At 41.6% G+C, this 12,138-nt stretch overlaps 1 protein-coding gene across 2 annotated transcripts in view; it reads left to right on the forward strand.

The window, feature by feature from the left end:
* The first annotated feature begins 348 nt into the window (after positions 1–348).
* Positions 349–12,138, forward strand: part of PDE4D (phosphodiesterase 4D) — a 1,744,955-nt gene continuing 1,733,165 nt past the window's right edge. The window contains exon 1 of one of the 2 annotated variants that reach the window (XM_073680269.1): positions 349–646. The gene's annotated coding sequence lies outside the window, so the exon portion shown is untranslated. The remainder of the gene's footprint in view (positions 647–12,138) is intronic. The other variant, XM_073680271.1, reaches the window with a different exon arrangement.

Genomic DNA, 12,138 nt, shown 5'->3' on the forward strand with positions numbered 1-12,138 from the left:
AAAGTGAAGGATATTTCTAAAATCTCATGCTGCTTATTTTTTCCTTGCAGATTTGAAGCTGTTTTGTAAATTCTTTTAGTGTTTTTGCAGCTTTTTTTTTACCTATTGTAATGAATAGGAAAAAGTGCGGCGAATTTATGCAGTGGTGTTTTTTTGCCAAGAGACACGTTTTTCTTGCATAAATGTCTGGTGCACATGGCATTAATGTCCCTTAGTCCCTCCGGAGTGAAGTTGCACTCCTCTGACGAGTGGAGGAACCGGCGCCTTGAGGTGAGCAGGCGCCTTACATAAATATGTCACCTGTCCTTCCTCCGTCTAGTAAACAATGGAGCTGTGAGCAGCTACCTGGCAGTAAGAGGTTACAGGCTGCGATAAGCAGATTAAGGACGTGTAGGATAGCTGTTGTTCTGCTGCTGCCCTTTCAGTCCTTTGCAGCCAGTTTTACTAGTTGCACTTGGCTGTCTGATTGGAGGAACCTTGAGCTGTGTTTCATAAATTATCCCTCAGCTTGTAGGAGCATGAATACTACAGCGAGCTGTCCCCTGGGCCTGTCATTGCCTCTCTGCATGCATTTGTAGTTGTTAATAATCCAGCTATCCTTGGATTTCCCCTTGCTCGGCTGCCACTTGCATCTTAAAGACTCTCTGTGAGTATTTTCAACATTTGTTAACTGTTTCTTTGACATCTGGATACTGTGTGCTGTCTACGTGATCTTCTTAGAACCCGCATGGGATATTACCATCTAACTGATCGCGGTTATTACTGATTATTGATTATGCATTTTCACACTTTTGTTTTTTGTTATGCTGTATTATTGGTGTGTGCGTTATTGTATCCATGTACAGGCAGGGCACTAACTTTGTAATAAAGTCTTTCAGTTCTGTTCCCCCGGGGGCGGCACGTTATTTAGAATGTTGGATCATTGATGAAGGCGCTTTATGGAAACGATGGGGAATATATATCAATGCCACATTTTGACAAATTTTCTATGAATGTCTAAAAAAAGAAACATGGCCAGCGAGTTGTACACTGTATATACAAATGTATACATTTCCGCAGGTGATGATCTATACCAGGTACAGCCTCTTATCTGCTCCATATGACTTTATCAGCATGTCCTAGGTTGATAAATACTGCGCACACATGGTTCAGTAAAACTCCTTATTGATCCTGCATGCCAGTAAGTAAATATGTCCAATGCACGTCCACAGATGTAGCAAAGCTGAATTTGTTATTTTACTCTTTCTTTCCAGTGTGAAACCACTTATAACACAATGGGGCAGATTTATCAATAGTTTCATCTGGGATAAAAGGAATTAATTTGATTGATTTCTGCAACAGTTGGCAAAATTCTCTTATTCGGCATTGACAAATATGCCTTTATTAGGGTCAGATTGGCACCTATCTCAGTGAAGCCCCTGTAAGGCAGAGGTTTAAATGGAATCTGACATCAGGTTTTTGCCACCTAATCTGAGATCAGCATGATTTCAGTGATGTGTCACTTACTGTTGTTTTACTAAAATGATTGTTTTATCAGCAGGAGATTATCAATAGAGGACTAGTAAACCTGCTGCCATGTAGTCCTCCATATTGGTATAACCACCAGTGAATGGAAGCTTTCTGCCTATGCACAGTGTACACAGGAAGCTGCCAATCAGTGGTGGAGGCGGGGTTATACAGAGCTCAGCATTCAGAGAACTGCTAGATATGCAGTAGAAAAAAATTATTTTTATCTAAACTACAGCAAGCAGCCCAGATAGGCTAGCAAAATCTGATGACACATTCTCTTTAATATCCAGTCCTAAAAGACACGTGTCCTGTTTAAAGGTGGTCTGGAACTAAAACTTATTTTAATCCTAATTCTATTCCTACTTACTGTCATAATAGAATCTGTTTTCTATTATACTTTAGTTAAAAAGACCCTACTGTTCCCTCACTACTCTATGTAACTGCTTTTTTTTTTTTTTGCTACTTCATCTATGATGAAGTTTCCTTTGACATCACTGTGAGGGCAGCGCCGGTCTCTGCTTTTCCTACACGCTGGGTATTTTTTCTACAATGCACACTGACAGTGCGCTCTCTTGCCATCTCCTTCTGATCAGAGGCGGCGAGCGAGTGCACTGTCACTGTACATTTTGAACAGTGACAAGAATCTACTCAGCATATGTCAGAATTGACAACCGACAAATGTTCAGTACAGCAGGGATTAGTCTAGCCCCTGAAACGGGCGTCACTGATAACGCTTCATTTCAGGGAGGGAGCAGAGGCTGCGGTGGTGACCGCAATCTCTGCCCCTTGTTGACAACTATTTTAACTATCCCAGCATGCACTGATTTTCTCAAAGTGTCATCAATGTGGAAGTAGTAAAAAGAAGTAAAGCAGTTAGAGTGAGCAATGAGGGAATGGTAGGGGCTTTTTCAATAAAGTATATTAGAAAACAGTTTAGACTATGACACTAAATAAATAGACTTTTAAGATTAAAAGAAAAGTAGTTCTCGACCACCCCTTTAATTATTAAAACTAAGACACCTGAAACTATTTCTAAGGTGTATTTCAGGTTTTTAAAACAGTTATTGAAGTCAAAGCCAGAGTGGATTCCAGAATACAAGTGCCAGTCTTCCATTTATTATCTATTTCTGGGTTTGGTTTAAAAAACATCATCAAAAGATCTGAATGTGGAAACATATGTCAGGAAACTTTGAATTAGTCCAGACTTGACTTAATTTCATAAAACTGCAGCATGCCCTATTTTTCTTGATACTATTGTTTTTTTTCTCCTTAATACAGCAAAGATCCATTTCGCAGTCGGTAGTACTGAACACTTTTTTGAGCCAGTAATTTATGCTCTAGGCCACGGCCCCACTATCAGTATTTGGTCAGTATTCGGTCAGTATTTTTTCTCAGGAGTGGGAACCAAAACCAGGTGAGGAACAATCAGAGAAAAGGTATAGTAGAAACAAGTCACCGATTCTGCATTTATCACCCACTCCTGGTTTTGGCTCCCACTCCTGAGAAAAAATACTGACCGAATACTGATGATGAGGCTGTGGCCTAAAGCATAAATTACTGGCTAAAAAAAGTGTTCAGTACTACCTACTGCTACATGGATCCTTGCTGTATTTATTTGATGTATCTACGGCCTCACTATCAGTGTTTGGTCAGTATTTGTAAGCCAAAACCAGGAGTGGATGATAAATGCAGAATTGGTGCACATATTTCTACTATACCTTTTCTCTGATTGTTCCTCTCTTGATTTTAGCTTACGAATACTAACGGATACTGACAAAATACTGATAGTGGGGCCATAGCTTTAGGCTAAGGTCCTACTTCATTAAAACTACATGTGTTGTCCACTGTTTATTAAGACTGAGACCCAAAGTAATTAAATCATCTTAGGGGAACCACCACCCCAACATGTTTTGGAGCATCTTCAGGGACTGCAGAGGTCAGATCTTTATAATCTCGTATGACATCACAATGAAAACTGACCAATCAATAGAAGGCTTCTATAGTTTCTTCCATAGCATCTCAACTGTACCTTGCTGTGTCCCTGAGGAAGCTACCTCCTGTGGCGATACACGTGGGGTCCTCTTTCCCATATGATGCTTTTTCTATGAGCCAATTCACCTGGTGACTATAAAGTTATTGCTTATTTTCTTTTATATATTATTTTGATACTGCATGATTTACTGTCTGCACATGTGCATTGCACCAATCTTCTTTACTGAATACTACTTGACATCACTTTAGGGGTAGTGTCCATTCATACTTATCTTGGTTATCCACTACATTTCCATGGCTCTGTTGGTTATGATGGTTGTTATATGGGTTGTATACCAGTGCCAATTTTTGGCCTAGGAAAACAGGTTCTGTCGCAATGGCGCAATTTTAAATGTTTATTTGTTTTGTTTAGGGTTTTGTGTTTTTTTTTATTAAGCAAATATTTACATTGTTCAAATTTATGAAGTGCAACCGATCTTTTGTACGCGTCTGTCCTCTTTTTTTGATTTTTTTTTTTTTTTCACAGTCAGGTCTTCAAAATTTTGTTTGGAAAAAACAACTAGTTGAAAAACTAGTGAAGAGTAATGTAGATTTTCCACTGAAATGAATAGTGAGGGTATGCAAAACATATTTGAAGCATTTTTTTAATGTGGGTTTTGAAAAAATTTAGTGTGGACATACCCTAAGAATAAGTAGACATGGATGTATTTTTGCTCATGTCCTGTCCTAGTTTAAATGACACTTAACTCCTGCACTCATCCACAGTGAAAAACAGTGCACAGTGCTGCATACAGATGCAGTCACTTCTGCAATTTTCTAATATAACTTGCTGACAATACTAAATTTGCGGTAAAACCCACCTTATGTGGTGTCCGGTGGAGCACTGAAATACAGTCACAGAAATGTGCTATGTGCATTTACTCCAATTCTGGACCTAGTTTTGGTCTGCAGCACAGTGATACGCCATTGTGATATCTGAATTATATGTAAAAAGTAACTGTAAGCAGTTGGTATGCTTCAATGTAGCACTGTATTCTCTACTATTGTTCCCACCATGCATCGTTGTAAAATTTTGGTGTGTTAAAAGTGTTGAATACATTTTAATTTTCTATATGTAAAGTAGTTGTACAATAGTTATGGACAGTGACACATACATAACTATGTGTTCCTGCAATAAATGTAGATGTTTGCATAGTAAGAGCTAAAAACACAATTCTGTACAACATGAAGTGTAATTGCACTTTCATGAGGAATAACTTTTATATGTGGCCAATATATGATTTGTATTTTACTTTTTTAAAAAAAAGATTTCCCTTTTGCGGACTCTAGTCACTAGAAGCCTCAGCAGCTTCTCTTTGTTCACTCTGCTTCTTTCTCCCTCCGGCTTCCTCCCTCTCTTATTTCCTAGACGGCTATAGGCAGCAAGTGTAATTCGATCAAGCACTGAAGACAAATTTACATACAGATTTGAGAAGCTTTTGAGAGTGACTGATAATATGAAGAACCTTAAATTAATACTTTGCTCAAGTACCCTTTGAAATTATGACCACATTCAATTTTTCTGGGTAGGAGTCAATCAGCATGGCACATCTAGAATCGGCAATCTTTGCCCACTCTTCCTTGCAGTGGTGCTCCAAATCTGTCAGATTGCAAGGGCATCTCCAGTGTACAATGCCCTCTTGAGGTCAACCCATAGATTTTCAATTGAATGCCAGTCTGGGTTCTGTCTAGGTTATTCAAAAGCTTTGATCTTCTGGTGAAGTCATTCTTTGTTAATTTGTTGTGCTGAAAGGTGAAATTTCTCTTTATCTTCAGCTTCTTTTCACAGGCCTGAAGGTTTTGATGCAAAATTGACTGATATTTAGAACGGTTCATAATTCCTTCTGCCTTCCAGCTGTCAAAAAATGCCCCAAAGCATAATGCTGCATCCACAATGCTTCACTATGGGTATGGTATTCGTTTGGTGATGCGCAATATTGATTTTGCACCAAACATACCTTTCGTAATAATGGCCAAAAAGTGAAATCTTGGTCTCATCAGACCATAACATGTTTTCCCACATGCATTTGGCAGAATTGATGAAGGTTTTGGCAAAACATATGTGGGCTTGGATTTTTTTTCTTTGTAAGAAAAGGCTCCAATCTAGCCATCCTACCACACAGACTAGACCAGGGCCAGGAAAAGGTATTTTCGTGCCCTAGGCAGATGAAGCCAATGAGCACCCCACATGAACCTTCAGTCAACAAGTAAAGGAATGGGTCAGAGACTAAGGTAACATGTCTCCTAACGCCCCCTTCCTCCCTCTCTGATGATCGCTTCACCAAAAAATACCAGCAAAATTAAGTGTTATTAAAATGCCCTCTGCATAATGATATCTGTCTATACTATGCCCTAAATAAGTCTCCTATGCTATATGACCTTCACACGGTCTACCCTTATGAGCTATAACTGTCATGCTAGGTATGGGAAGGACCCAGCGTATGACGACGGGAAAAGGGGGGAAGCCCAGCAACTAGGGAAAGGAAGAATGGAGACCCCTAGGCAGATCTAACAACAACCTTACTTCTCTATCGTCCCTAAATATGTTCTGCACCTATCGCCAAGCAGGATAACTTAGCCCTAGCGGTCCCTAGAGTTAGACCCTAGGAAGGGATAGGGGGTGAGCACTAGTCAACCCCACTGCAACAAAAGACAAACAAGGGAAACAAACAAGGGGATAAACTTAGGTTTGAGAAGACACCAAAGAGATCATGACTACAATCCACAAAGGAACTCCAAAAAGAATCTAGCCGACTGCTAGAACTCCAGATCTGAACAGAGGAATTTACTCTATCACCAGTGATTCTCTGGAGAAACTAAGGGTATCTAAAGATCCAGCAAGAGTGTGTTAATTAACAGCAGAAGGTGGAGATCACCACTGGGTCCTAGAGAGGGAGGGATGATGAAAGGATCAAGAAGGTGTCTGCAAGGCCAAGCACAGCGACCTTCTACAGTCAGATCCAGAATGATTGTCTGTCAAACCTGATACACCTGTGACAATAACCACCACATTTCAGTCATTATTAGCCATAATCAGCCACCGTCCGCCCTTATGAACCACAGCCTGTCCAGTACCATGGCTGTCCATTCTCCACTATTTTCCTTTACACTCTCTATATCCCCACACTGTCCCCCACCACCCGCCAGTCTAACCTCTCTCCATACTGTGTCCACAATTCACTCTTCCCCCTCTCCATATCCATTCTGTAACCCCTCTTCACACTATGCCCTCATGCAGCCCACCATGTTGTCTTCTCCAAACTGCACCCTCCTTCTCACATTGTCCCTGTACATGGTATAATGGTCAACATAGCCACCCATACAGTATATCCACAACAGTCCCCCATTATACACTAATATGACCACCACAGCCCCCTATGCAGTATGATGTCCAGCACGGCCCAACATTATATAGTATGGTCACCACCACAGCCCCTCATATATAGTATGATGTCCACCACAGCCCTCTATATACAGTATAATGTCTCCCACAGCCCCTCTTATAATGTCCCTACAGCCAGCCTCTTTTGTAATGTTCCCACAGCCAGCCCCTTTTGTAATGTCCCCATAGCTAGACCCTCTTGTTATGTCCCCACAGCCGGGGCACAAAGGTGAGCAGTGTCCCTTACAGCGCTCACCCCTCTCTCTACCTGCACCCTAGCTGTCACTGCCTCCCTGCACTCAATTGTTTTCGCATCTGTCAGACACGAATACGATTGCTGTGCACCTCTTGTTATGTCCCCGCAGACAGCCCCTCAAAAGGTCCCCATATCCAGCCACTCATAATGTCTTCACATTCAGCCCCTCATAATGCCCCCACAGCTGGCCCCTTAGTCAGCCTCTCATAATGTCCTCACAGTCAGCCACTCAATGTTTCCACAGCCGGCCCCTCAATGTTTCCACAGCCGGCCCCTCAATGTCTCCACAGCCGGCCCCTCAATGTCTCCACAGCCGCCCCCTCAACGTTTCCACAGCCGGCCCCTCAATGTTTCCACAGCCGGCCCCTCAATGTCTCCACAGCCGGCCCCTCAATGTTTCCACAGCCGGCCCCTCAATGTTTCCACAGCTGGCCCCTCAATACCACCACAGCCAGCCCCTTGTATTTTCACCACAGCCGGCCCCTCATAATGTCCCCACAGCCGGCCCCTCATAATGGCCCCACAGCCGGCCACTCATAATGGCCCCACAGCCGGCCTTTCATAATGGCCCCACAGCCGGCCCCTCTTAAGGGCCTCACAGCCAGCCTCTCATAATGTCCCCACCGACGGCCCCTCTTAATGGCCTCACAGCCAGCCCTCATAATGTCTCCACAGCCAGCCCCTCATAATGCCCCCACAGCCAGCACTTCATAATGGCCCCACAGCCAGCCCATCATAATGCCCCCACCGCTGCCCCATCTTGTGATAGCCCTCATTTATTGGCAAAGTAAAATAAGAAAAATGTAAAAAGTTTTTGCTCATCTAATCCTAGCTCACTGTCCAGTGCAGCCGTCATTGCATCTAGCCATCAAACTTCCCCTGCGTGCTCGATCTCTTTCAACTCGCAGGCCGGAAGTAGCCTGCGCTGTGTTGTAGTTCTGATGCTGACTGCAGCTCCTCTGCTGTTGTCCCGAGCAGCATGTAGTTCAACGCAATTTTATTCCCATCTGACAGACGCGAATACAATTGAGTGTAGGGAGGCAGCAATGGCCGGGGTGCAGGTGGAGAGGGGGGTGAGCGCTGTCAGTGAGTGACTTCTGACCTCTGTACCTACGCCCCGGTCGTCAGTGTGCTGAATACCTGAGGCTGTAGTAAGGTGCCAGGCAGTCTCAGTCATTCAGCAATGTCAGGGTTTATTTTCTAAAGTGCGCCCCCCTCGGGAGGCAGGAGGTAGTGCCTTAGGTGAGTGCCTACTTTGCCTACCCCTTGTCCCGGCCCTTGGCCAGACATATGAAGAGACTGTTGTCATATGCTATACAAAACCTTGCCAGAAACTCCTGAAGCACCTTTAATGTTACTGTGGACCTTATGGTAGCCTCCTGGACTAATTATCTTTTGTTTTTTCATCTAGGTAATGTCACTGTTGTGTTAAATTTAATCTACTTCTTGATGATCGTCTTCACAACTCCATGGTATATCTAATGACATAATGACAAAAGCTTGGCATTTTAATAATTGAATTAATTTATTTTTAATTCAATTTTTTCAAAATATATATGAACATAAGAGATATGTATGTGTGTGTGTGTGTGTGTATATATATATATATATATATATATATATATATATACATATATATATATATATATATATATATACATATATATATATATATATATATATATACATATACAGTTATATGAGAAAGTTTGGGCATCCCTATTAATCTTAAGCTTAATGTTTTATAAAAATTGGTGTTTTTGCAACAGCTATTTCAGTTTGATATATGTAATAACTGTTGGACACAGTAATGTTTCTGCCTTGAAATGAGGTTTATTGTACTAACAGAAAATGTGCAATCTGCATTCAAACAAAATTTGACAGGTGCATAAGTATGGGCACCTCACCAGAAAAGTGACATTAATATTTAGTAGATCCTCCTTTTGTAAAAATAACAGCCTCTAGTCGCTTCCTGTAGCTTTAAATGATTTCGTGGATCCTGGATGAAGGTATTTTTGACCATTCCTCTTTACAAAACCATTCCAGTTCAGTTAAGTTTGATCGTCGCCGAGCATGGACAGCCCTCTTCAAATGATCCCACAGATGTTCAATGATATTCAGGTCTGGGGACTGGGATGGCCATTCCAGTACATTGTAATTGTTCCTCTGCTTGAATGCCTGAGTAGATTTGGAGCGGTGTTTTCGATCATTGTCTTGCTGAAGATCCATCCCCTGCTTAACTTCAACTTTATCACTGATTCTTGAACATTATTGTCAAGAATCTGCTGATACTGAGTGGAATCCATGCGTCCCTCAACTTTAACAAGATTCCCGGTGCCGGCATTGGCCACACAGCCCCAAAGCATGATGGAACCTCCACCAAATTTTACTGTGGGTAGCAAGTGTTTTTCTTGGAATGCTGTGTTTTTTTTGACGCGATGCATAACGCCTTTTTGTATGACCAAACAACTCAATCTTGGTTTCATCAGTCCACAGGACCTTCTTCCAAAAAGAAATTGGCTTCTCCAAATGTGCTTTTGCATACCTCAGCCGACTCTGTTTGTGGCGTGCTTGCAGAAACTGCTTCTTTCGCATCACTCTCCCATACAGCTTCTCCTTGTGCAAAGTGCGTTGTATAGTTGACCGATGCACAGTGACACCATCTGCAGCAAGTTGATGCTGCAGCTCTCTGGAGGTGGTCTGAGGATTGTCCTTGACTGATCTCACCATTCTTCTTCTCTGCCTTTCTGATGTTTTTCTTGGCCTGCCACTTCTGGCCTTAACAAGAACTGTCCCTGTGTTCTTTCATTTCCTTACTATGTTCCTCACAGCGGAAACTGACAGGTTAAATCTCTGAGACAGCTTTTTGTATCCTTCCCCTGAACAACTATGTTGAATAATCTTTGTTTTCAGATCATTTGACAGTTGTTTTGAGGAGCCCATGATGCCACTCTTCAGAGGAGATTCAAACAGGAGAACAACTTGCAAGTGGCCACTTTAAGTAGCTTTTCTCATGATTGCATACACCTGGCTATGAAGTTCAACGCTCAATGAGGTTACAAAACCAAAAAAAGTGCTTTAGTAAGTCAGTAAAAAGTAGGTAGGAGTATTTAAAACAAGAAAATGATAAGGGTGCCCATACTTATGCACCTGTCAAATTTTGTTTGAATGCAGATTGCACATTTTCTGTTAGTACAATAAACCTCATTTCAAGGCTGAAATATTACTCTGCCCAACAGTTATTACATATATCAAACTGAAATAGCTGTTGCAAAAACACCAATTTTTATAAAACATTAAGCTTAAGATTAATAGGGGTGCCCAAACTTTTTCATATAACTGTGTATATATATATATATATATATATATATATACACACACATACACACACACACACACACACACACACACACACACACACACACACACACATATCTCTTATGTTCATATATATTTTGAAAAAATTGAATTAAAAATAAATTAATTCAATTATTAAAATGCCAGACCCCTTTAAATTTTTCACTCTAGCAGTCAAACCAAATATGGATTTGGGATTTGATTTAGATTTCTATTTTGTTCATTCACATTCAGGTTTGTTTAGTAATAAAAAATGAACTGTTAGTTAACTCTCCTATTTTTGAAAGCATTCTTACTTTGAAGCATATTTTCCATACCTGCCTAAAAATTTCGCAGTTTATATACACATATACAGTGGGTGCAGAAAGTATTCAGACCCCTTTTAAATTTTTCGCTCTGTTTCATTGCAGCCATTTGGTAAATTCTTAAAAGTTCATCTTTTTTCTTATTAAAGTACACTCTGCACCCCATCTTGACTGAAAAAAAAACAGAAATGTAGAAATTTTTGCAAATTTATTAAAAAGAAAAACTGAAATATCACATGGTCATAAGTATGCAAACCCTTTGCTCAGTATTGAGGAGAAGCACCCTTTTGAGCTAGTACATCCATGAATCTTCTTAGGAATAATGCAAAAAGTTTTTCACACCTGGATTTGGGGATCCTTTGCCATTCTTCCTTGCAGATTGTCTCCAGTTCCATCAGGTCGGATGGTGAACGTTGGTGGACAGCCATTTTCAGGTCTCTCCAGAGATGCTCAATTGGGTTTAGGTCAGGGCTCTCGCTGCGCCAGTCAAGAATGGTCACAGAGTTGATCTGAAGACACTCCTTTGTTGTTTTAGCTGTGTGCTCAGGGTCATTGTCTTGTTGGAAGGTGAACCTTCGGCCAAGTCTGAGGTCCAGAGCACTCTGGAAGATGTTTTCATCCAGGATATCTCTGTTCTTGGCCGCATTCATGGTTCCTTCAATTGCAACCAGTCGTCCTGTCCCTGCAGCTGAATAACACCCCTATAGCATGATGCTGCCACCACCATGTTTCACTGTTGGAATTGTATTGGGCAGGTGATGAGCAGTGCCTGGTTTTCTCCATACATACCGCTTAGAATTATCACCAAAAAGTTCTATCTTCGTCTCATCAGACCAGAGAATCTTATTTCTCATAGTCTGGGAGTCCTTCATGTGTTTTTGAGCAAACTCTATGCGGGCTTTCATATGTCTTGCACTGAGGAGAGGCTTCCATTGGGCCACTCTGCCATAAAGGCCTGACTGGTGGAGAGCAGCAGTGATAGTTGACTTTGTGGAACTTTATCCCATCTCCCTAGTGCATCTCTGGAGCTCAGCCACCGTGATCTTGGGGTTCTTTTTTACCTCTCTCACCAAGGCTCTTCTCCCACGATTGCTCAGTTTGGCTGGACGGCCAGGTCTAGGAAGACTTCTGGTGGTCCCAAACTTCTTCCATTCAAGGATTATGGAGGCCACGGTGCTCTTAGGAACCTTGAGTAATGCAGAAATTCTTTTGTAACCTTGGCCAGATCTGTGCTTTGCCACAATTTTGTCTCTGAGCTCCTTGGGCAGTTCCTTTGAGCTCATGATTCTGATTTGGTC

The sequence above is a fragment of the Phyllobates terribilis genome, unplaced genomic scaffold, assembly GCF_046119375.1.
Source record: "Phyllobates terribilis strain yellow unplaced genomic scaffold, ASM4611937v1 Scaffold_1__5_contigs__length_1240528914, whole genome shotgun sequence".
Lineage (NCBI taxonomy): Eukaryota > Metazoa > Chordata > Amphibia > Anura > Dendrobatidae > Phyllobates > Phyllobates terribilis.